Source organism: Mastigoproctus giganteus, chromosome 6, assembly GCF_048544385.1.
Source record: "Mastigoproctus giganteus isolate SK-2022 chromosome 6, ASM4854438v1, whole genome shotgun sequence".
Lineage (NCBI taxonomy): Eukaryota > Metazoa > Arthropoda > Arachnida > Uropygi > Thelyphonidae > Mastigoproctus > Mastigoproctus giganteus.
In genome coordinates, this window is record NC_143580.1 from 151,279,179 (window position 1) to 151,301,707 (window position 22,529).

The 22,529-nt window shown below is 37.5% G+C and overlaps 1 protein-coding gene across 3 annotated transcripts in view; it reads right to left on the reverse strand.

Annotated features, from left to right (window-relative positions):
* Positions 1-19,349, reverse strand: part of LOC150084657 (serine/threonine-protein kinase VRK1-like) — a 266,463-nt gene extending 247,114 nt beyond the window's left edge. For 2 of the 3 annotated variants that reach the window (XM_090375391.1, XM_090375389.1), the window contains exon 1: positions 19,247-19,349. The gene's annotated coding sequence lies outside the window, so the exon portion shown is untranslated. The remainder of the gene's footprint in view (positions 1-19,246) is intronic. The other variant, XM_090375390.1, reaches the window with a different exon arrangement.
* Positions 19,350-22,529: the final 3,180 nt, after the last annotated feature.

Sequence of the window (22,529 nt, forward strand, 5' to 3'; positions counted from 1 at the left end):
GGAGGGCATGAAATTGGCAGGTTACCTCCATGTGGGACTGGTCTAATGGCAGATGAAATATTAGGATACACAATGCCCTTCTTACTTTTTGCATTGTATTCCTCTACAGTAACTAAGCAAAGTAACAGTCAATTACTGTGATTTGTAGGCTCCTGCCAAATCAGGGGAATTGCAAATGGCATAGCCTTCTTTTTATCATTTTAACACAACCTCAATGCTTCAACACAGGTTTGAAGCCAACTGTTTATCTTGGTCACAAAATTTCACTCGAAAACAATCAAAACATGAATTTTTTTTATAAATCCTGTAATGTTTTGTCTTTGTTTGAGGACTACATAAACTTCCAAAATTTAACAAAATAAGTTTCGATTGTTCAAACACTTGTGTGAAGAAATTTTACTCACTTTCAGCACAAGTATGACATGATAACCTGAAAAATAATCCGAGCTCACATACACACACTGCTGCATGGAACTCTCAAGGACAAGAAACAAATGACTGAAGGTACTTGCCGACATGTAAAGATTTATTTTTCAAATAACCCGCATTTACTCCCAACTTAATATAACTCATGATCAACAAGTGATTTGTGAAAAACAGTACACGATAGAAAAAAATAATAAAATAAATAAAAATAACATTTCTGAAATAAGCATAAAAAATTGAGTTAAAAATGGCTACTAGTTTACAAAAATTGATAAACATGCAAAGCGGTGTATCAGGTGATGTGGAGGCATATGGTAGATATAAACTACAGTCTGTAATCAAGTCACAAAGCAGCTAGGGCAGATTATGAGAATCTTCGGCAAAGGATGCAAAGAAAAGCAGCAAATACTTCATTATTTATGTAAACCCTAGAAGGAAGTGAACCACATTGTCCACTTGATATCAATGGTTCAACTATTGACAATCCTGCTTGGATTGCTGACAAACTGAATAAGTATTTTGCATCTATATTCACACATGAGGAATTCTTCAGGGAAGTGGATGCCAGAAGTTTATCAAACTCTAACAGGGAGCTAAATGATTTTGTAATAAATGAGAGGAAATTGGAAGAGAAACTGTTGAAGTCAAAGGTAAAGGCACCTGAAGTAGATTGGATCTATCCAGCTATATATTAACAGAGGCAGTTAAGGAGGTAAGCAATGCTTTAACCATAATCATAAAAGCATCATTGCATTTGGGGCAAGTCCTGCGGAATAGAGATGTGTAAATTTATCCTCCATTTATGAGGGGGGTGGGGGTCAAAGGGTGATATGAGCAATTACAGATCTGTTAGCTTAACTTCTGTTCCAGGAAAAATAATGGGGGTCACTGGTTAAAGAAGTAATGCAGGACCACCTAGAAAAGGAGTGCAGTTATTCTTCAGACACAACAACGGTTTGTGAAGGGGAAATCTTGTCTTGGCTAATTCGATTGGATACATGATGCAGTCAAAAAACAACTGGAACCAAAAAATAATTTTGATATCGTATAAATGGGATTTCGGAAAAACAACTTTGATACTGTTGCACATAAAAGAGACTGCTGTACAAATTGGAGCAGTGTGCCATTAAGGGCAAGTTATTACTATAGATAAAAGGATGGCTGAGTAATAGAAGACAGAGTGGTTATCAATGGAATACGGTTATTAGTGGGGTTCCCCAGCATTCGGTGTTGGACCCCATTGTTGTTTTTTATATTTATTAATAATACTGATAAAGGCATATCAGGCTTAATATCCACGTTTACACGATACAAAGGTTGGCAAGACGGTTAACAACAGTCATCAGGGTGTGCTACTGCAACAGGATCTAGAAAAATTAGGCAGATGGGCTGAGAAATGATGACTGAAGTTTAACATTGACAAATGCAAAATAGTGTATATGGGTAACAGCAACCCTAGAGTAACATACCAACTGTGTGGTCCTACACAGAGGGTAGTGGAAAATGAAAAAGATCGGGGGTGGGGGGTGGGGTGGGGTGTGTATCTGTGCAGTCAGATTTGAAGTTCTCTGAGCAATGCAGATAGGCCGCCTGAACAGCTCATATGGTTTTGTCAATGATATGCAGGAATTTTGCTAGTATGGATAAGGAGCAGATTATCTCATTGCATAAGGCAATGGCCAAGCCACATCTTAAATACTGCATACAGGTCTGGAGGTCTCATTTTAGGAAAGATGTAGACAGGGCCGGCTCTAGGCCTAAGGGCGCCAACATCGTAAAAAAAAAATGTAATAGTATTAAGGAGTACCAGAGAGTCGAAGCATTGGTGGTATGAGCAGTGCCCCACAAAAGCTGTATTGAAAGGGGCATCGTTTTTAGCATTTTTTATTTTTGGTTTACCTATTTGATTTTTCGTACCAGCGCCGTATTGCATGGGGCTCCATTTTGATCAAAAATTTTATTTTTGAGGAACCAATTTTACTTTTCGCACCATACTCCATTTTATCACGCTACAGCTGTGAACCAGTCTGGGCCATTCAATAAACTAGAAAAATTAAATAACCAGTTAATCAATTAATTATTAGTTAACTTTGGTCCTTGCAGTTGTCACACATTCTCTCAGATATGCCAGACAAGCTGTACTTGCTACCTGGAAGTCTAAAACGCTGATGGAACTGATATTCGGGTGACACTCAAGTCAAGTGGATCCAATTTCGGCGAAGTCCGGACGGTCTGTGACAGCCAAATCCTCTGCTTGCACCTTAACGATGGTGGGACTGTAAGTAATCCTGGGTATAACCTTCAGGCACAAGTACACGGTGGGTGACCACTCAGGTGTGAACCAACATAAGCAGGGGTCGAGGCGTGGCGCCCACACCACATGGAGGAACGCCAACCCTCTATGTTACCAGGCAGTACTAGGTGGTAGATGACTCATATCAACCGGTGAAATACCACCACTTTGCTTATTGGAGGCTTGAAGTGGTGGAACCCATGTTTAGTCTCTAGAGCTAAGTTCCGGTCAACCCTTTGCTATCTCTTCCATCATGCAGTATGATTGATGACTTTTGAGGTTATGATGAACGTCGTGGCGAGATCCAATATTCCTTACATTTCGAGGGTACAGCTCTAAAACGGTGTTCGCAGGCCGGCCGCTAGTTAGTACACCGGACTGAACCTATTGGTAACTCTCTAGGAGGCTTCCGGATCAGCTAGTGTATAATCTTGCTACCTCTACTCTACCAGATAGACTGGAGGGAGTCCTAGTAGTGTGTATGCGGGGAGCATTGTCGAGGCCACGTTATGTCAAGGATCTGGGTATAATCTTACCACATGTACGCCATATGCAAAAATTTCATTACTTCATACAGCATGTCCCACCCACTTTTTCTTACCATTGAATACACCATGAACTGTCAAACTAATAGAACAAGCTTATCTGCAAAAAGATCTAAACCTCCCAAGCACTTCTTAATTCATTTCACAAATATACGTGGTCTCAATTCTAATTTCAACGATGTCCATTTCCACTTGCAGTCTGCCAAATCCCATGTACTTTTTCTGACAGAATCTCAGTTATCGGTAGATTCATCTACTGCTCATCTCAGATGCCCAAATTATTCGCTGTATGATTCCTTTCGCCTCAAAGGTGGTACTTGTGCATATGTCCGTTCTGATATTCCCTGTCAGACACTTGGCAATTTGGAATCTCCTCTCTTTGATCTTCTCTGGCTTAAAATCTCTCTACCTCATTGTGTCAAATTCATCTTTTGTCTCTACCATTCTCCCAACTCCACTAATCACTTGGAGCTCTTTGACTTCCTCTATTTGCAACTTGACTTTCTCCAGTTCAACTTTCCTAACAGTGAGGTAATTTTCCTTGGTGATTTTAATGTTCACAACTCCAGCTGACTTCCATTTGCTAGTCACACCGACCCAGCAGGTCGAGATGCTGAGGCTTTTGCAATTACTAATGACCTAGCACAGATTGTTCATTTACCTACAAGAATACCGGACAATCCTAATCATACAGCAAACACACTGGATCTTTTTCTCACAAACAACCCTTCTAAGTACACGGTCGAAGTGAGAGGTCTTTTAGGCACTTCAGATCACAACTTGGTGATTGTCTCTTCTCCAATGGAACCTTTATCTCATGGCTATTCCCAACCTCGTGTTGTTTGGCATTACAAGAATGCAAAACGGGATGACCTGCGAGACTTCTTTTTTTCTTTTCCTTGGTCGGATTACTGTTTCAAAACTTCTGATGTCAACGTTTGCTCAGATCGTGTCAGTGAAATTATTCTAGCAGGAATGGAATCCTTTATCCCACACTCCACTTTAAAATCTTGTCCTTTATCTAAACCTTGGTTTTCCAATAAATGTGCTAAGGCTGTTCAAGAGAAGAATGTTGCATATCGTAATTGGCTTGTTTCTAATTCTTCAGTGTCATTTTCTGTCTACACCAAAGCTCGCAACAATTGTAAAGCAGTTATTAATCAGTCCAAACTAGAGTTTGAACAGGCTAAGAGTAGAAAACTTGCTTCTTGCCCTAATGGTAGCCGAGCATTCTGGTCTCTTGCCAAAGCTATTGGCCCCAACTTTTGCCCATCTCTGTTCCCATCTCTGTCCAAACCAGATGGTTCTGTTGTCACTTCAGCCAAGGATATAGCTGACCTGCTAGCATCCCATTTTTCTACCAGCTCATGTATTAATGATCTTGGTAAAACACCTCCCACCATTCCCAACACGCTCCATTCAATGCCTCCTGTGGTCTTCCGTCAAAAACATATCAGAAGAATTTTGATGAATCTTGATGCTAAGAAAGCTCCAGGTCCTGATGGTATTTCTCCACTTGTTCTCAAAACCTGTGCTCCTGAACTTACTCCTATTCTTTGCCGCCTTTTTTCCCTTTCTTATTCCAAAGGTGTTTTTCCTTCTGCTTGGAAATTTGATCATATTCAGTGAGTTCCTAAAAAGGGTGACAAATCCCTCCCATCCAATTATCGTCCCATTGCAATTACTTCTACTCTTTCTAAAGTAATGGAAAAATCAATTAACCGCCAACTCTTATACTACCTAGAAACCTTCCGTCTGATCAACGATTGCCAGTATGGATTCTGTCAGTGCCATAATACCATTGGTGATATTCTGGCTTATGTTACCCATTTATGGACTAATTCAATGGAAAGGTTCGGTGAAACACAAATAGTTGCTCTTGACATCTCAAAGGCTTTCGATCGTGTTTGGCATAAAGGCCTTCTAAACAAGCTTCCATCTTATGGTTTGCCAACTGTTTTTAGTAATTGGTTATCCAGTTTTCTCTCTGACTGCTCACTGAGGGTGATGGTAGATGGCTCTCTGTCTTCTAACTTCTCCACTAATGCCGGTGTCCCCCAAGGTTCAGTTCTTTCCCCCACTCTTTTCCTCTTGTATATTAATGACCTTCCATTGACTGGAAATCCTATCCATAGTTTTGCCGATGATAGCACACTGCATTCCACTTTCCATTTTGAGAAACCTTGTCCTGCTCAATCAGCTTCAACTTCTCGAAAATCTGCTACCAATTCCTTAAATGCCAATCTTCAGGTAATTCTCCAGTGGGGCAAAGACAACTTAGTTGATTTCAACCCTTCTAAAACTCAGTCTTGTCTTATATATCGCAAAAAGGATTCTTCTGCTCCTATGCTTATCTTTAGTGACACTCCGATTTCTAGGCAAAATGATATCTCTCTTTTGGGGATTACCATAACTTCTAATCTCTCTTGGCACAAGCACATTACAAACATTGCTTCCTCTGAATCTAAAAAACTTGGTTTTCTCTTTCGCTCTCGGCGTTACTTTTCTTCTAAACAGCTGCTCACTCTGTATAAATCGCAAATCCGCCCTGCCATGGAATATTGTTCCCACATCTGGGGTGGTGCCCCAAAACCTCTCAGGCTTCTTGATTCCATTCAGAAGAGGGCAGTTAGGTTAATTAATGATTCATCTCTAACAGTGTCTCTCCACTCGCTTTCACAAAGACGTACTGTTTCTGCTGCATGCCTCTTCTACAGATACTTCCATGGGCACTGTTCTTCTGAATTGGCTTCTATAATTCCTGCTCTCTCTTTCAAAACAGTCCGAACACGTGCCGCCACCAGCCAACATCCATTTACTGTCCAACTTCAAACCCACAGAACCAACTTTTCATCTTCCTCATTTATTCATTCAACTGCGTTTTCTGGAACAACCTTCCTTCATACGTATTTCCTGAAAATTACAATCTACAGAAGTTCAAGTCCAATGTCAACAAATATCTTCTTTCGTCTTCTCAACCTTCAACCCAAGCACGGTACTAAGTACTATAAGTTGTAATACCTCTCGTGTTTGGGGTTCACATAAAAAAAAAAAAAAAAAAAAACTACTGACATGCACTCTAGCGATATTTGCAAGAACTAGAAACGCATTTTTAATTCACACATACTAGGTATAAGTTATACCATATATAGTATAAAAACAAACATATACGTGTCTCGGTAGTCAAGGGTTGAATGTTTGAAAGAATTCATACAGGGAAATCAGTGTAATTTGCAGTGCAGTAGGTTTATCTGTACCTATCAGTTCTTAAATGAGGTGAGTAAATTAAAGTTATTTTCCTGCTTAATTTAAATTAATAATTTAAAGGAGCTTATGAATTAAAATATTTCATCTTGCAGAATCTTGCTGCAGGCGAAGTTTTTACTGCTCCTCGAATAGAGAAGTTTTTTCTGTTTTATTAGCTTAAATTGGCATATTAACTTATATTCTAGAGTAGCTTTATATTCCTAGCTACGATACTTAGTTAAAAGTTTAACTTAGAGATTTTGTAGGTATTACTTAGTATCATAGGTAAGGGTATCAAATCCACGTGTTACAAGTTGCAGCTCTGCTGAACGAGAAGTTTTTAGCCATATTTAGCTACTTTATTGACCAATTGTTATATTAAATTATTTTTTTATAGGTAGCTTATAGACCTAGTCAGGATCCTTAGTTTATTCTGAATTGACACAGCGAGATTTGGAAGTAAATTAATACTTAAGTGTCCGTAGTTTTACCGTTCGTAACTTGCCGCCATTGTTATACGATACAACGTTATATCCTAAACCAGATAGCGCTAGTATAGTATAGTATAAAATATTGTCAATTAATCAGTAAAATCTATTAATCTTGTTAAACTTCATTGTCAATTAAATTGTACTTTTTAACTAAATACATATAACGACTTAGATTACAAACGTAACATAATTAATTAATACAAAACTTGATACCTAAGTTATATAAACTGAACTCGTAGATAATACTTGATACTGAAAAAAATATATATAAAGCATTATAACTGTGTTGGGATACAAGTTTAGGGTTATAATTTTGTACTGAAATTGACATTTTATTGAAATTAAATAGAAATCATGACTAGGACCAGAGCAGCAAAGCAAAAGGCTCAAGCTAATGGAAGTGCTGTGGCTCAGGGTAGAAATGAGGGGGGCAGTTGCCCTCTGAATCACAGCCTTTTAAAATGCAATGCTTACTTGATGTTTGTGGAGCAATTGGGTACGGGACATGATATTGCCATGGGGGATGTCTTTGTGCGTGTGCGCGCGATGTAAGGCGTGTAAGGAAATCAGGCGACAACTCAGCGTTGTTATGGGCCTATATGAGAGCTTCAAGGACAGGGTTGTTATGGGCCCTCAAAGGATCTAAATTGAGGGGCCCATCAAGCTCTCAACTGGCCACATCAATGCCAGAGCTTGCACTTGGTCATCATGCAACACAGGGGGCAAGCCCCAAGGTAGAATGCGCTGGTCCCACAGGAACTAGTAGTTGTTGGTGACTATTGTCAGGAAAACGGGGAACATGTTTTGCAAAAAGGATAGGTGGAACAGGACCAGGGTATGCCTGCCTGATGGTTGATGAGCAAAGGTTGATGACGTTGTAGAGTGGATATCAACTTTTAAGGGCACAAAAGGTGATATAGTTGTACACATTGGCACTAATGATATTAAGAGTAGGAGACCGGCGGAATTACTTAACAAGTGCAGGTTACCGTTGAAAAAAAGCCGTGAATTAGGGTTGAATTTTAAAGTGTCTGCAATTCTGCCCAGACACGATAGGAGGGAGTACACGATGAGAGCCTTGTTGATCAATTCGGCCCTGGAAAGATTGTGCAAGGCTCAAGGGGTAGAATTTTTTCCAGCCTGGTCTGTACTTGTTAATAGGAGAGACTGTTTCTACAGGGATGGGATACACCTAAGTAGAAAGGGTGCAAGAATATTTACTGATGCTTTCGAGGCAGTGTTAGGTGGGTCAGAAACCTGCAAGCTTGGGAGAGATACAAGGACTAATAAATTAACAGTAGCCACTGGCAGAGGTGAACGTGATTGTTGCACTGCTTGTATTGGAATGAGCAGTAGCCTGGAAAACAAGGTGCAGGATATTTCAGAGACTGCTGGGAGTCATTGTGGTACAAGCTAAGGTAGTACAAGCTTAGCTGTGTTAAGGTAGCTAAGAATAGGAACAGCTGCATGTGTACTTGCGTGTACACAAATGCTAGGAGTTTGGTAAATAAATTTGATGAATTTGAGGTATTGCTCAAAACATCAAGGGCAGATATTGTTGGGGATATCAGAGACGTGGTGTCACACAGATATAAGGAATGCAGAACTGGAATTTGGGAAGTACAGTGTGTACAGAAAGGATAGACAGGATAGAAAGGGAGGAGGTGTTATAATATTAGTTAAAAAACACATAAAATCCAAGGAAGTGAAGGCAGTCGACATCGCTGGATAGTGCAGTTTCGAGTCAGTTTGGTGTGACATAAGCATTGGGAGATCAAAATTGAGAGTAGGAGTGTGCTATAGGCCTAATGACTCTGATAAGTATAATAAAAAAACTGTACAGGGAAATAGAGTGGGCCAAGTAAATCAGAGAGTCTTATAAGGGGGGATTTTAATTTCACAGATATTGACTGGAATTTGTGGGTTGGTCACTCATATGCTGGCAAGGCTTTTGGGGATTTGATTGTTTTCTACATCAATATGATTGTTTTCTACATCAGCACGTTCGGGAGGTAATTAGAAGGAGTAATACTCTTGATCTGATTATCAGTAGTGATTCTTCATGCATTAAGAATCTGCAGATAAAGGAACCACTAGGTGGCAGTGATCACAGTGTGCTGAAGTGGGATTTACTAAAAGAGGTAACTACCATCAGGGGTAAAGGGAAGGGTTTTTGCTTTTGTAAGGGCGACTACAATGGTCTGAGACAGTATTTAAATTCTATACAGTGGGATCAACTGATGATGTTACCCTCAGCAAATTCAAAATGGGAAGATTCAAAGAACTTATCTTGGAAGCTACTAGGCTTTACATGCCAACTAAAAAATATTGTTCAAGCTTTAGGCCTAAATGGATGTCAGATGAACTAATGAGACATATGGCAGAGAAGAAAAATGGCATGGGATACATATATAAATTAATGGGTGACATGGAAGCCTATGGTAGATATAAGCTGGTCTGTAACCAAGTCACAAAGGAGATTAGGTAGGCAAAGGCAGATTATGAGAAATCCTTGGCAAAGGATGCAAAGAAAAACAAAAAAGAGTTCTTTACCTATTTAAACTCTAGAAGGAAAGGGATGAATCGGATTGGTCCACTGGATATTGATGGTTCAACAGTTGAGGATCCTGCTCAGGTGGCTAACAAACTAAACGAGTATTTTGCATCTACATTCACACATGAGGAGTTATTCAGGAAGGGGAATGCCAGAGGTGAAGTAAACTCTGGCAGTGAGCTAGATGATTTTGTAATAACTGAGAGGAAAGTGGAGGAGAAATTGTTGAGGATAAACATCAAAAAGGCACCCGGGGTGGATGGCATTTATCCAGTTATATTAAAGGAGGTAGCAAAGGAAGTAAGCGAACCCTTAGCCATAATTATGAGAGCTTCTTTGGACTCGGGGGAGGTACCCATAGACTGGAGATGTGCAAATGTGACCCCAATTCACAAAGGCGGATCAAAGGCTGACACATGTAATTAATGATCTGTGAGTTTAATTTCTGTTTGAGAAAAATTAATGGAGGCACTGGTTAAAGAAGCACTGCAAGATCATCTAGACAAGACTTCAGTTATAGCTCGGACACAGCATGGTTCTGTTAAGGGAAAGTCTTGCCTGACCAATTTGATTGGATACTATGATGCAGTCACAAAAGAACTGGATGCAGGGAATATCTTTGCCATTATATATTTGGATATTAGAAAGGCTTTTGATACTGTTGCACATGGAAGATTGCTGCACAAATTGGAGCATTGTGGCATTGGAGGCAAATTACTGCTATGGATAAAGTGATGGTCGAGTGGGACAAGACAGAGGGTGGTAATCCATGGACACTGCTGTTCGTGGACTAATGTTATTAGTGGAGTTCCTTAGGGTTCAGTGTTGGGTCCATTGTTGTTTTCTGTATTAATAAATGATATTGATGATGGTATATCAGGCTTAATGTCCATGTTAGCAGACGATATGAAGGTTGGCAGGGTTGTTAATGACACTAATGACAGTATGGTGCTGCAACAGGATCTAGAAAAGTTGAGCAGATGGGCTGAGAGGTGGCAAATGAAGTTTAACATTGACAAATGTCAAGTACTACATATGGGAAGCAGTAACCCCAGAGTAATGTATCAACTCTGTGGTACTACACTGAGAGTGGTAGAGAATGAAAAGGACATAAGGGAAATTGTGCAGGCAGATATGAAGTTTTCTGAGCAGTGCAGATGGTGTGCAAGAGTAGCTCATGGTGCCTTGTTAATGATATACAGGAATTTTTCTAGCAGGGATAAGGAAGTGATTATCCCCTTGTATAAGGCAATGGTCAGGGCACACCTTGAGTACTGTATACAGGTCTGGAGGCCTCATTTTAAGAAGGATGTAGAGGTGGTGGAAGAGTTATAGAGAAGGGCAACAAGATTAGTTAATGGAACAAAGTGTTGCTCTTACGAAGAAAAGCTTAAGTTTTGCAGATTACAGTGTTTGGAGATTAGGCACCTGCAAGGTGATTTCATTGAGGTGTATAAAGCCTTGAATGGTTTGAGCATGCTCAATGCCGATGGGATTCTTCCTCTTGCTTAAATTCAAATTGAAGAAAGACAGATGTAGGATAGATGTGCGGAAATTTGCCTTTAGCCAGCGGGCGGTTGGTGGAACAGACTTCCATCCCTTTTTGTGGAAGTTGATAGCTTAAATAAATTTAAGGCTCAGCTGGACAGGTATTTCGAACAAACGGAGGGGTGAAATGGGAGTGGTTTTTTTTTGGCTGATGCTGCATAAACTTGCTTTCTTTGCACCATATGCCTCTACTAATGCTCACTAGTAGAGGCATATGGTGATCACTGTTCATATTTAACCCTGGGGGCTCACATCTGGTGAACATGGGCTTGGCACACCCAGGGTCCTCAGCTGGATATCATCATTCTTCTCTTTCTTGGTGATTCCCTTCTCTCTCTCTCTCTCTCTCTCTCTCTCTCTCTCTCTCTCTCTCTCTCTCTCTCTCTCTCTCAGGGTAACTTGGGGAATTTTTTCCCCCCCGCTTGGTTCAGCATAAGCCTCAGGCTTCCTTGCACCATATAGCTAATAATAATAATAATCAAATGAAGAAACGTCACCCGCGACAATTCTCCAATTCATTTGTGATTAGCAAATAACACCTTCGTTACCAAACCTATTCATTGCTATCAGCATTTTCCAAATGTTGCCTGTCTCTGTGCCTAGTGCAGAAACGAGTTTTTCGAAACTGAAATATATTAAACTCATATGAAAACAACTATGAGTCAGGAAAGATTAGGCGGTTTAACAATACATATTATCGATTGAATGAGATATTTTAAAAGAACTTGATATGGAAGAATTGATAACAAATTTTGCGACAGTAAAAGTCAGAAAAGTTTTCATTTAGTTAAAAAATAGTTTTTTGCTACGATTTTCAATAATTATTCTTATACTTTATAGACAGCTTATATACTTTATTTAAGAAGATTTTTTTGCTTTGTTTTTGCAAAATTATTACATTTATTATTATTATATACCTATTTTTTAAGCATAATTTTAAATATTTTAATCAAGATTTATTTGTTCAATTTTCGAATAATTTATTGTTGTTATATACATTTTGTAAATAAAAATTTGTAAATTTAATTTTATGTAAGATTTTTTAAATATGTTCTATTACATGCCCCTTTTGTAAAATTTATAAAGCTTAAAAATTTAAAATATAAAAAAAAGATCAGGTGCTGAAAACCAAACTGGCCAAGGGGCCCCACATATACCCTCAAGCCGGCCCTGGATGTAGAGCTGCTGGAATGGGTACAGAGAAGGAAATCAAGATAGGTAAGGGGAACAAAAGGAGTGTTGTTATCAAGAAAGGTTTCAGTTCTGCAAATTGCAGTGACTGGAGACTAGGCACCTATGTGGTAATCTAATTGAGGTGTTTAAGGTTTTGAATGGATTCTTCCTCTTGCTCAGAGACTATGCACATTAGGGAGCATAAATTCAAGTTGAGGAAGGATAGTTGTAGAATAGATGTGCAGTAGTTTGCCTCTAAAACATGACACTGAGCTAATAAACTCAGGCTATTTTAAATCACCTCCCAAACAATGGGCTGGGGAGTATTTATAAAACAGGTCAAAATAGGCCAAGAGTATTTAACTAGGCTGGTATTATGTTGCAAGGGCATGTTCATCACAAGTTAAATAAAACAAAGTTTTATATTTTTTTATTTAATTTATTTTAATCTTTTTGATTATCCTTTATATACTTGTATTTAGAGGATGGACCTCTTTATACATGAGGGCAAATTCGGGTAGTTGATGCACCTCCACATTTTGGCAGAAAAATTCTGTTTTAATATGAAAACTATTATTAAGGAAGTTGGATGGCCAGCTCGATGCCCAGCTAACTACATAGCAAATGTAATTGTACATGAAGTTATCACAGAGGCAGCTAAGACAGCTCATTTATTTATTTATTTTTTTAACATATAAAATATACACAACGGGCACGTGCCCAGTTAAAGTGTATAACAGAGCAGAAAAAAGATAACAGAACAAAGATCGTACAAAACATAAAAATAAATACAGGTCGATCATCACTAATCCGGCCACCGGTAATCCGGTTCCAGTGCTAACTCGAACATAATTTCAAATTTCCCGGGTCGGTGCACCAACCTGCCGCTACTATTTTGGTGGTGTTGGTTGCAGCATCAGCTGTTGGCACGAACTCGTAAACACTGCAGGCAAGCCATTCCCACTTGTTTTTCTGCATTTATAATTATTATAACCTGCTCACATTTCGCACCAGCCATGGTTCCAATGCATAAAGGAAATGCCTCCTCATGGTGTAAAGCGCAAACACCGTACAGGGTCCATAATAGATAAAGTTGAACTTCTGAAAAAACTCGACAGAAGTGTGTCCTGTGAGAAGTTTAACTCTGCTTAATTGTAAATTCCAGCAATTTCTCTCAGTTCCTCTTATTTTAGTAATTTTCTTTTTAGATTTTTTTTTTTACAGCACACTTGTACAAACTTGCGGAAAAACACAACACAATATGATGGATAATGCAGTGTGCTAACGAACTTGTTTTCACAAAATCTCTAACAATACTGGCAAACTTATTGCGACATTTGAGAGTTTATTTTATTGCAGTGCTCGCCGCGTGTGCAATAAACTAATCACAAACGACCTTCATATGTATGCCGTAACAGTGTCACACGTATGTGGCCGACACGGCTTCTCAAGAAATAAAGTAACCTACTGGGCCATGTCGGCCATATATATGCTACATAACCCCCCCCCCCCCTTTTTTAATATTAAAACGACAACCTGACATTACAATATTTATTTTAGAATGACTAATCAAATTAATTGTTAAATATTTTTTGGTCCCTGGGAAATTTTTTTCTTAAACTAACTTGGCAGTCAACATGTTAAAGGCAGGATGAGGTAGTTAGCTGTTGGGTATGCGCTAAAATAACCACTGGTGATCTGGCAAACTCACTAATCCAGCACCCCACAGGTCCCAATGCTGCCGGATTAGTGACGGTCAACCTGTAGCAGAATAACACAGAACACTGTATAATGAGAGTTCTCTAATGGAAACAGTTCAATTCAAGGAAATAAAAAAGGTATTTATGACATTAAATCCAGCTCCATGAAGAAAATTGCAGAGCAGGTTGCTGCAGGAGACATCATCACATACACACGAATTAACGAGGACATCATTAGCCCAGAACTGATCCGTCAGCCAGTCAACCTACTGCAAATAGTTCTGTGAAACTCTTTCCTGTTCACAGCCATATCCAGATAAAACTTGTTCATGAGTGCCATGTTCTTTTGAAGGAGTTCCTGGATATCTCTAATCTAGAATTACAGATGTGGAATGTAGTCTAGTAGCTTCTGTCTAGTAGCCACAGCTGGAGCATGAAGATCAATATGGCATAGAAGATCTGGCAGGAAGGTTGAACCAGCAAAGATATGGTACAACAGTTTGAGATCAAGAACAGTTCGCTGAGTTTCCAAAGATTAAAGCTTGAAGTAGAAACAGAGATTCCAGTTGAAACTTCTAAAATAAGAATATGCTTTGATGCAAAAATGAGATCCAACAACGCCTTGCCTCTAGTACAAATGTTATACAGCTTGAGGCCCAGGTTCAGACATGATGTCATATAGCAGCCTAGTTGTAGCGGATGACTCCTAATGGAGAGTGTTGAAAATTGAAGTCTCTAAACAAGTTAACCTGAGCCAAATGGTGAAAAAACGTTTCAAACTCACAAAGCACTTGTGACAGCCTCTCCGTAACAAGAAGATCGACCAGGGGTGGAAGGTAGATAGCTGCAATGAGAAGAGTTTTGTTATGAACCTTCAGCTAACAAAAGATTCCTTCGATATCGTAGAAAGTCCTGTGCATTGTTACTGCAAATTGGTTTGAGATAACGATCATGATAACTACTTCCCCTAGATCCACTGTCTCTTCTGAGGACAGCATAGCCCACTGCCACCACTTCCGAATCCAGAATCCCATCGTGTAGCCATGTTTCTGTGAAGATATATACATCCAACTCCAGAGAGGAAAGCAAGATTCGAAATTTGTCAATTTTATTCACTAGACTCCTACAATTCTGATAATATACAGTCGAACCTGGTTATAACAAGCATCAAGGGACCGACAAAATTTCCTCGTTATAACAGTTACTCGCTATACCAGTGATAGCAGAGATGGGAGAACCACTGGGGCATTTAAACAATGAACACTTTATATCAGTGATGAGTTAAATCTACCTCCTATTTTTTTAAATTCTCAATAACTTGATAAAAAGAGAGATTCAAAAAGCAAAAGAAATATACCTACATATTATTTGTAATTTTAAAACCATACACTTAATACTAAACACAATTTATTTCTTTGTAATTAAAAACAATACTATTTAATAATAAACACGATTTCAATTAGTCTTTATTAATGAATCTTAAAATTGATACTTGTTTTAAAGATTTCACTTTGATATTGCTTAAGTTTCCCCTTAAAACACTCAATGTGTTAAATGTCTCATTACATGCCTCAGTTCCTTCAAAAAAATTGACTAATATGTCCATTGCACTTTGAGCTTGTGAGATTGTCGGCACTGATTTCAATTCACTTTCAATTGTCATCATGTCATCATCTTTACCATTGTCGTTTTCGTCTTTGTTGAGCACAGCATGTACAATGTCACTCTCTGTAGGAAGACCACTAGTTAATAAGATGTCATCGACTCGTACAAATTCATCGATGTTATCTGTGTTAAAACCTACAATATTGTTATGTAGTAACCATTCGGATAATGGTCAGTTTTCTGCATTTCCATCTTCTTCATCTACAATTGAAATTTCTTTTGAATTTAATTTTGATTTCTTGTCAAAGTAACGTTGTTCAATGCTTCATTCAATAAATTTATAGCATCCAATAGCAATATAAACTCAGTAAGTTTTTTCTCTTTGCCTGATCATATGTAGAACTAGAAATCTTTTATAAAATCCTTTCAAACTCTTCATTACACCTTTGTCCATTGGTTATAAAATTGATGTCGCATTGGGAGGCAGAAACACTAGCTTAATGTTAGACAAATTTTGAATCTGGGGATGTGCAGGACAGTTATCAACTAACAATAAAATATTTTTCTTCTTTTTGTCCCTTATTCCAATCACTTATGTATTGCCGAAAAATATATGAAGTCATCCAAGCTTTCTTGTTTGCAGTGTAATCCACAAGAAGTTTCCTTACATTTTTGAAACACCGAGGTTTTAATGATTTTTCAATAACAAACAGTTTTTTTTTATCAGTTCCTGTCATATTTGTGCATATGAACACTGTCAAGCAAGCCTTTGATTTTTTTCACCAACACATTTCCCCCCTTTGAATTTAAATGTATTGTCAGGTGTCAAATTATAAAAAAATCCTGTTTCATCAGTGTAGTAATAGAGGCATGTGATGAAAGAAAGTAAGTATACGAGTTTATGTAGCATCAGCCAAAAAAAAAAAAAATTTTTCTCATAACCATTTCTTCTAAAATGTTTGTCCAGTTCCTCCTTGAATTTATTTAAGCTATCAACTTCCACGACAGATGGAAGTTTGTTCCAGCAATTAACCACCTGCTGGCTAAAGGCAAATTTCCACACATCTATTCTAGAACTGTCTTTCATCATTTTGAATTTATGCTCCCTCTGGTTCGTAGTCTGAGCAAGCTGAAGAACCCATCAGAATTCAGCGTGCTCAACCCATTCAAAGCCTTATACACCTTGCAGGTGCCTAGTCTCCAGCCGCTGCAATTTGCAGAAATTAAGCCTTTCTCGGTAAGAGAACCCCTTCGTTCCACTCACCAATCTTGTTGCCCTTCTCTGTACATGCTCCAGAAACTCTACATCATTCCTAAACTGAGGCCTCCAGACCTGTATGCAGTACCTAAGGCGTGGCATGACTGCTGCCTTATACAATGGGATAATCACCTCGTTTTCCCTGCTAGCAAAATTCCTGTATACCATTGACAATACCTTATGACCTGTTCTGGCAGCCTGTCTGCATTGCTCAGCAAACTTCATATCTGACTGTACAATCGCTACCAGGTCCTTTTCATTCTCTACCACCCTGAGTGTAGTACCACACAATTGGTACGTATCTCTGGGATTACTTTTACCCCTATGCAGTACTTTGCATTTGTCAATATTAAACTTCAGTTGCTGCTTTTCAGCCCATCTGCCCAAGTTTTCTAGATCCTGTTGCAGTAGCACAACTGCTGTAGATGTCTTCATCATTGAAACCTTTCCTGATTTCTGCCCAAACATGGTCAATCCATTCATTTGCCATTATCAGATCTGCAGATCGAGATTATCCACTAATTATTACATGTTATATCGGTTTTTAAATCAATTCACAAACTGTTGTTACACACAAAATCGTCACAACCAAATTGTTTAGCAAATTTTTCCGCTTGAGCCTTCAAGGTCGGACCGTCTATTGAAAATCCAGCACTCTGTGTGGTGAACCATTCTCAATGCTTGTAACCTTGCACTTTCTAAATTTTTTTTTTCGGTTATGTTCTTTTTCAGTGCTGATATGCAAACATCTTTATTCTTCCACAATGTCAATACACTTGAAGAGGACAAGGAATACTTTTTACACACTTTAACATTTTTTGCACCACGTTCTAACTCACAAATAATTTTGACTTTTTCGCGAATCGGGAGAGACTTTCTTTTTTTTTTAATAGACATGTTTCTGAAGGAAGGGTTCGTTTCTAAGTGATTTTACTTTAAAACGATAAAGCGATCTGTATACAAAGTTTAAAGAATTCCCAAAATGCATACAAGGTTCTTAGAAGTCCCATTTCCAAAATTTTTTGAAGTCCAAAAAAAAATTTATGGTTTAGTGAATACAAGACAATCTGTAAATAGGGTAATGCGACAAGTGGAACACTAATGCAGCATTGTATAGCACCTATCCCCGGAGGACAAGGTCATAAACTGGCCACTAATCTGATGCAGGTGGTCATAAAACTAAGTCGCCCCCTTCATTTTTGTTTATTCCAAGAATTGGGTTTTTCCGACCACCCAAGCAATTAAGAATGTTTGTATAATTACCAAAATTTGTTCGGTATATCCGTGTAGTACGCTCATTGTAACAGTGAGCGATTGTATGGGAATATGCATTAATTAAAATCATTATGGTTTTTTGCTCGTCACAGCCGTGATCTCGTTATTTCTGTGCTCATTATAACCAAGTTCGACTGTATATGAAGAGATTACTGATAGCCATCAATGCCAGTCCCTGTATGGATAGAAACAGTAGAGGCCTGCAAAAGGGAAAAACAAGATATTTCTGCACTGTGATTGCTAACTATCATCCTTCTCCACATTGTTTGTATTCTTGTTGTAGATTTTAAATGGCCTGATTATTAATCCCGGAGGCCAACATAGGGAATCCAATAGTTTACTTTCGTTCAATGTATTGCAGGTCACCAGGAAAGAAGCGTAGGACGGATGTTTAGTTCTTAGTGCACGAACTTCGACTACCAATCCGATTTCGTGTACAGCCCCTCTCAAGAGGTGCTGTACTTGAGTATTCCTCTATGCAGTATTCAAGGTGATTATTCTGCTGTATAAGACAATGGTTAGGCAGTAACCTTAAGTACTGCCTAACCATTGAAGATATGGTCTGGAAGCCTCATTTTAGAAAGGATGTGTTTCTGTGGAAATGGGTGGAGTATTACAAAAAATATTACATTTTCTCACACAACACAACTAAAGAGACAAATTTTTAAAAAAATAAGAAAAAGGGGATTGTTACAGGAGAGGCATATGAAAATTTGCTTTCAGCCAGAGAGTAGATGACTGTTAGAGCAAGCTTCCATTGGGTGTTAAAGAAGTGAGTAGTATGAATAAATTTAAGGAAAAACTAGAGAAATTGTTAGAGGAGTTGCGCAGAGTAGGTTTTATCATTTTTTAAATTATTTATTTGTTTTTTGGCTAATGCTATGCTGTATAAACTTTGCTTCTTTGCATCATTTGTTACTATTAATAGTTTTAATAACAGGGTTCAAAGGGACAAATCTGCTACCATGCAAAGAATACTGGAAATTTTAATACAACCTTGAATCCAGTAGTTGGCTCATATTGCTGATAGTTATTAATACAATTGATGAGGGCAAATCAAATTTAATAAATATATAAATAAATACTTTTACTACAAGGGAATTTAATATATAATATGTACATTAAAACTTACATGCCTAGGATGACACTAGCCGGAGTGGATTTATGTACACCTCACAAAATGTCTACTTGGCACTTATAGAACAATCAAAAACAAAAGGATAACAGCAAAGCTATATAAAGATAAGAAAAATACGAATAAGCATGTACGCTTAAAACTAACAATATTGTACAAAATAATAAATAAAAAATAAGGAAGATATGAATTTAATATAAATACTATATTACCATAAATATTTTAAATAGATTAAATTTATCAACTAAGGGCATACTATTAACAAGATTTTATGAGGACAAAAAAAAAAAAAAAAAAAAAATCCAAAAATGTGAAAAGTTTGCTACACTTCAAAAAAAATTTACACTTTAATTTTATTTAAAAGAATTTTCAGGACAATTTTAAATAAAATCAATTACCTGCTTTTTACACTACCTTTTCTTTCTTTCTTTTTTTTTTTTTTTAAACAAATCCAAGTCAATCTGAAGTTGATTTTAGTGAAACTAGAACATATTCTGGATTTTATTCTATTCTTCAGACATACTAAGGCAGGGGTATGGCTAGTAGTCAAGGATATGCTAAGCTATATGGGATGCTAAATAAACAGTCTGCCAAATATTATATAATTTTGAATTATTTGTTTTACTAGCATCTGTTTTTGGTTCTGGAGTTTGAAAATTCAAAGCCTGTGTTTAAGTTAAGTTTTTCCCTGTCTTAGCATTTGATATTCCCCTAGCACAGGATCCTTAACGTTAGGGCTGGCAACAGCAGGCAACACATCTGATCAATATAAAACACTTACAATTAATGCACTTACAAAAAAAAAAAATAATAAAATAAAATAAACAATAATAATTTCTGTCTTAGTCCTCTAATTTTTTCCCCCTCAGTGCAATGAACAAGTATTACCATACAAAAATAATTATTAATTACATTTGATTTTTTTATACATGAATTGAAAAATACACAATAACAGAAATATAATTATTGGAATAAACAGATTTCCAAAATATAAATTTGGTTTTATGAGAACCATTCTCATGAATGGGAATGTTCGATTTGGGTCTGAGAATATCAGATGTCTTGGGACATCTGATTTTCTGCTTACACTGACCACATTACCTATTGTAAAAAAAGTGTGGTGCCCTATATATATGACAGATTCTTGAGGTTTGTTGTGTTTTAATTTGTGAAAAAAAGAAAAGAAACAAAAAAGGAATTCCACTTGGAACATACAAAATTGTGGCCTTTTACAAAAAGAACTGGATTACTTATTACATTAAATTTTTATTTTTTTTAGTGAAAAACTAAAAAAATATTTATTTTTCACATGTAATTTTCCATGAATCAAATTTTCTTTAATTCTTAAATTCAGAAGTTCAAAATTAACAAAAAATGTTATAAAAATAAAATATAAACATCAATTGATACGTCCCTTCCATTATCAAGTTTACGAATTCAAAATTATGAATGCGCACATTTGTTATGTATATAAATATATTTAAAAATAGACACACAACAGGTATGTTTTTATTTATTTGGGAAGTAGGAAAAGAAACACCAGTAGTATGTACTGTAGGTGCGCGCGCACGTGCACACACACACACCTCAAAGTAGTCATGTTACATTACCAGGTGTTCTCACAAAATTACACTGTCAAGTTTTGGCAAACCCATCTCCTCCATCATGCACTATGATTGACTGTGATGAGTACAACAAACAACTGTAGTGAGAAACAGAGTGGACTAGTAAATCAGACGTTCTTATGATGGATGTATTTTTAATTTTCCAGTTATTGACTGGAACTTGTGGAATGGTCACTCGCAGGACTTTTTTGTGGATTTATTGGATGACTCTTCTTTTTATCAGCTTCTCATGTTAGAGAGGCAACAAAAGAGAGAGAGAGAGAGAGAGAGCACAGTACTCTTAATGTTCTTGTTTATATTCCGGCACAGCCACCAGGTCAGTAGAGTTTACAACAAATCAAGCAATACAAATTGTTAATCGTATTTAGCAGTCATGGGCTCGAACACTGGACCACTCAAAGAGTGTGTGCTACAGCACTCGCACTCCTGACCACTTGGCTATGTCAGGCCTAATCTGATTATTAGCAGTGATTTTTTTCATGCATTAAAAATCTGCAGAAAAAAGAACCACTAAGTGGCAGTGATCACAATGGTCAGGTAATATCTTGAGTGTATTGAAGTGGGATTTAATTAAAGATAAAACTACCATAAAGGGTAAGGGTTTTTGTTTTCATAAAGGAGATTACAGTAGTCTCAGACAGTTTTTAAATCCTATACAGTGGTACTAGGGCTGAGATTTCAGGATACCGAAGAATACTGGTAATTTTTTTTTCAGGATTTGAAATACTGGTATTGATACAAAAATACCAGTTGGTTTCAGTTTTAATTTAAAAAAATAATTGTTTATTGTTTATTCACATAAAGGTTATAAAATTGACAATAAATCATTAATATTAACAGAGTGTTAACATTAACAGTGTTACACACTCTGTTAACACAGGGTGTGTATAGGCGCATTATAGCCAAAGCAGCTTATGCGCCATAAAACCCCCACAACAACAACAACAGGGTGTGTAACAGAGGAATTGTTATACACAATACAAATACAACGGAAACCTGAAAACGTCATGAAACTTAAGACAAAATCTTACAAATATATTCCTCTTAGTACGGAAATATTTCCATTAGTGAGAGAAGGCCTGTTAGGACACTTTAGGAATATGGTAAACAATGGGATGGCAGGTGCAGAAGGATTAAAATTAAAAGCTTCTGAACAATAGTTTATTCCCTCTACTACACTGCTACTTGAGGATGCGACACTCAGTCAATTTTGGGAAAGGGCGTTGGCATGGAGCAGTTCAAATGTATTGTCAGCATGCGGGCGCATAAGTACATGCTTTGAGTGACCGGGGTTTGAGCCCGAGACTGCTGAATACGGTACTGTTTCTTGTATATTCTGTCTATCTTGTGAACTACTCTGACCGTTTGCTCTTCCCAGAGTATAAACAGAAAATTTATTTATTATTTATTATCTAGAGGTAAAAGATGAAAGAGTTTTGTTGTGTGGAAAAAAAACAAGATGATTTTCCAACCAAAGGAAGAAGAGAGAGTTTAAAGAATAACACTGTGATTGGGTCAGGTTTAAATTAGATAGGCAGAGATATGTAAATAAAAAGTAAATAAGTAAGGTTCTCACGCCAAAAGGGTGGATTGTGGTTGTTGTTCGGAGGGGTTGTAGACTTGCAGTTGTAGTTCTGGGTTCAGTTTGGGTTCCA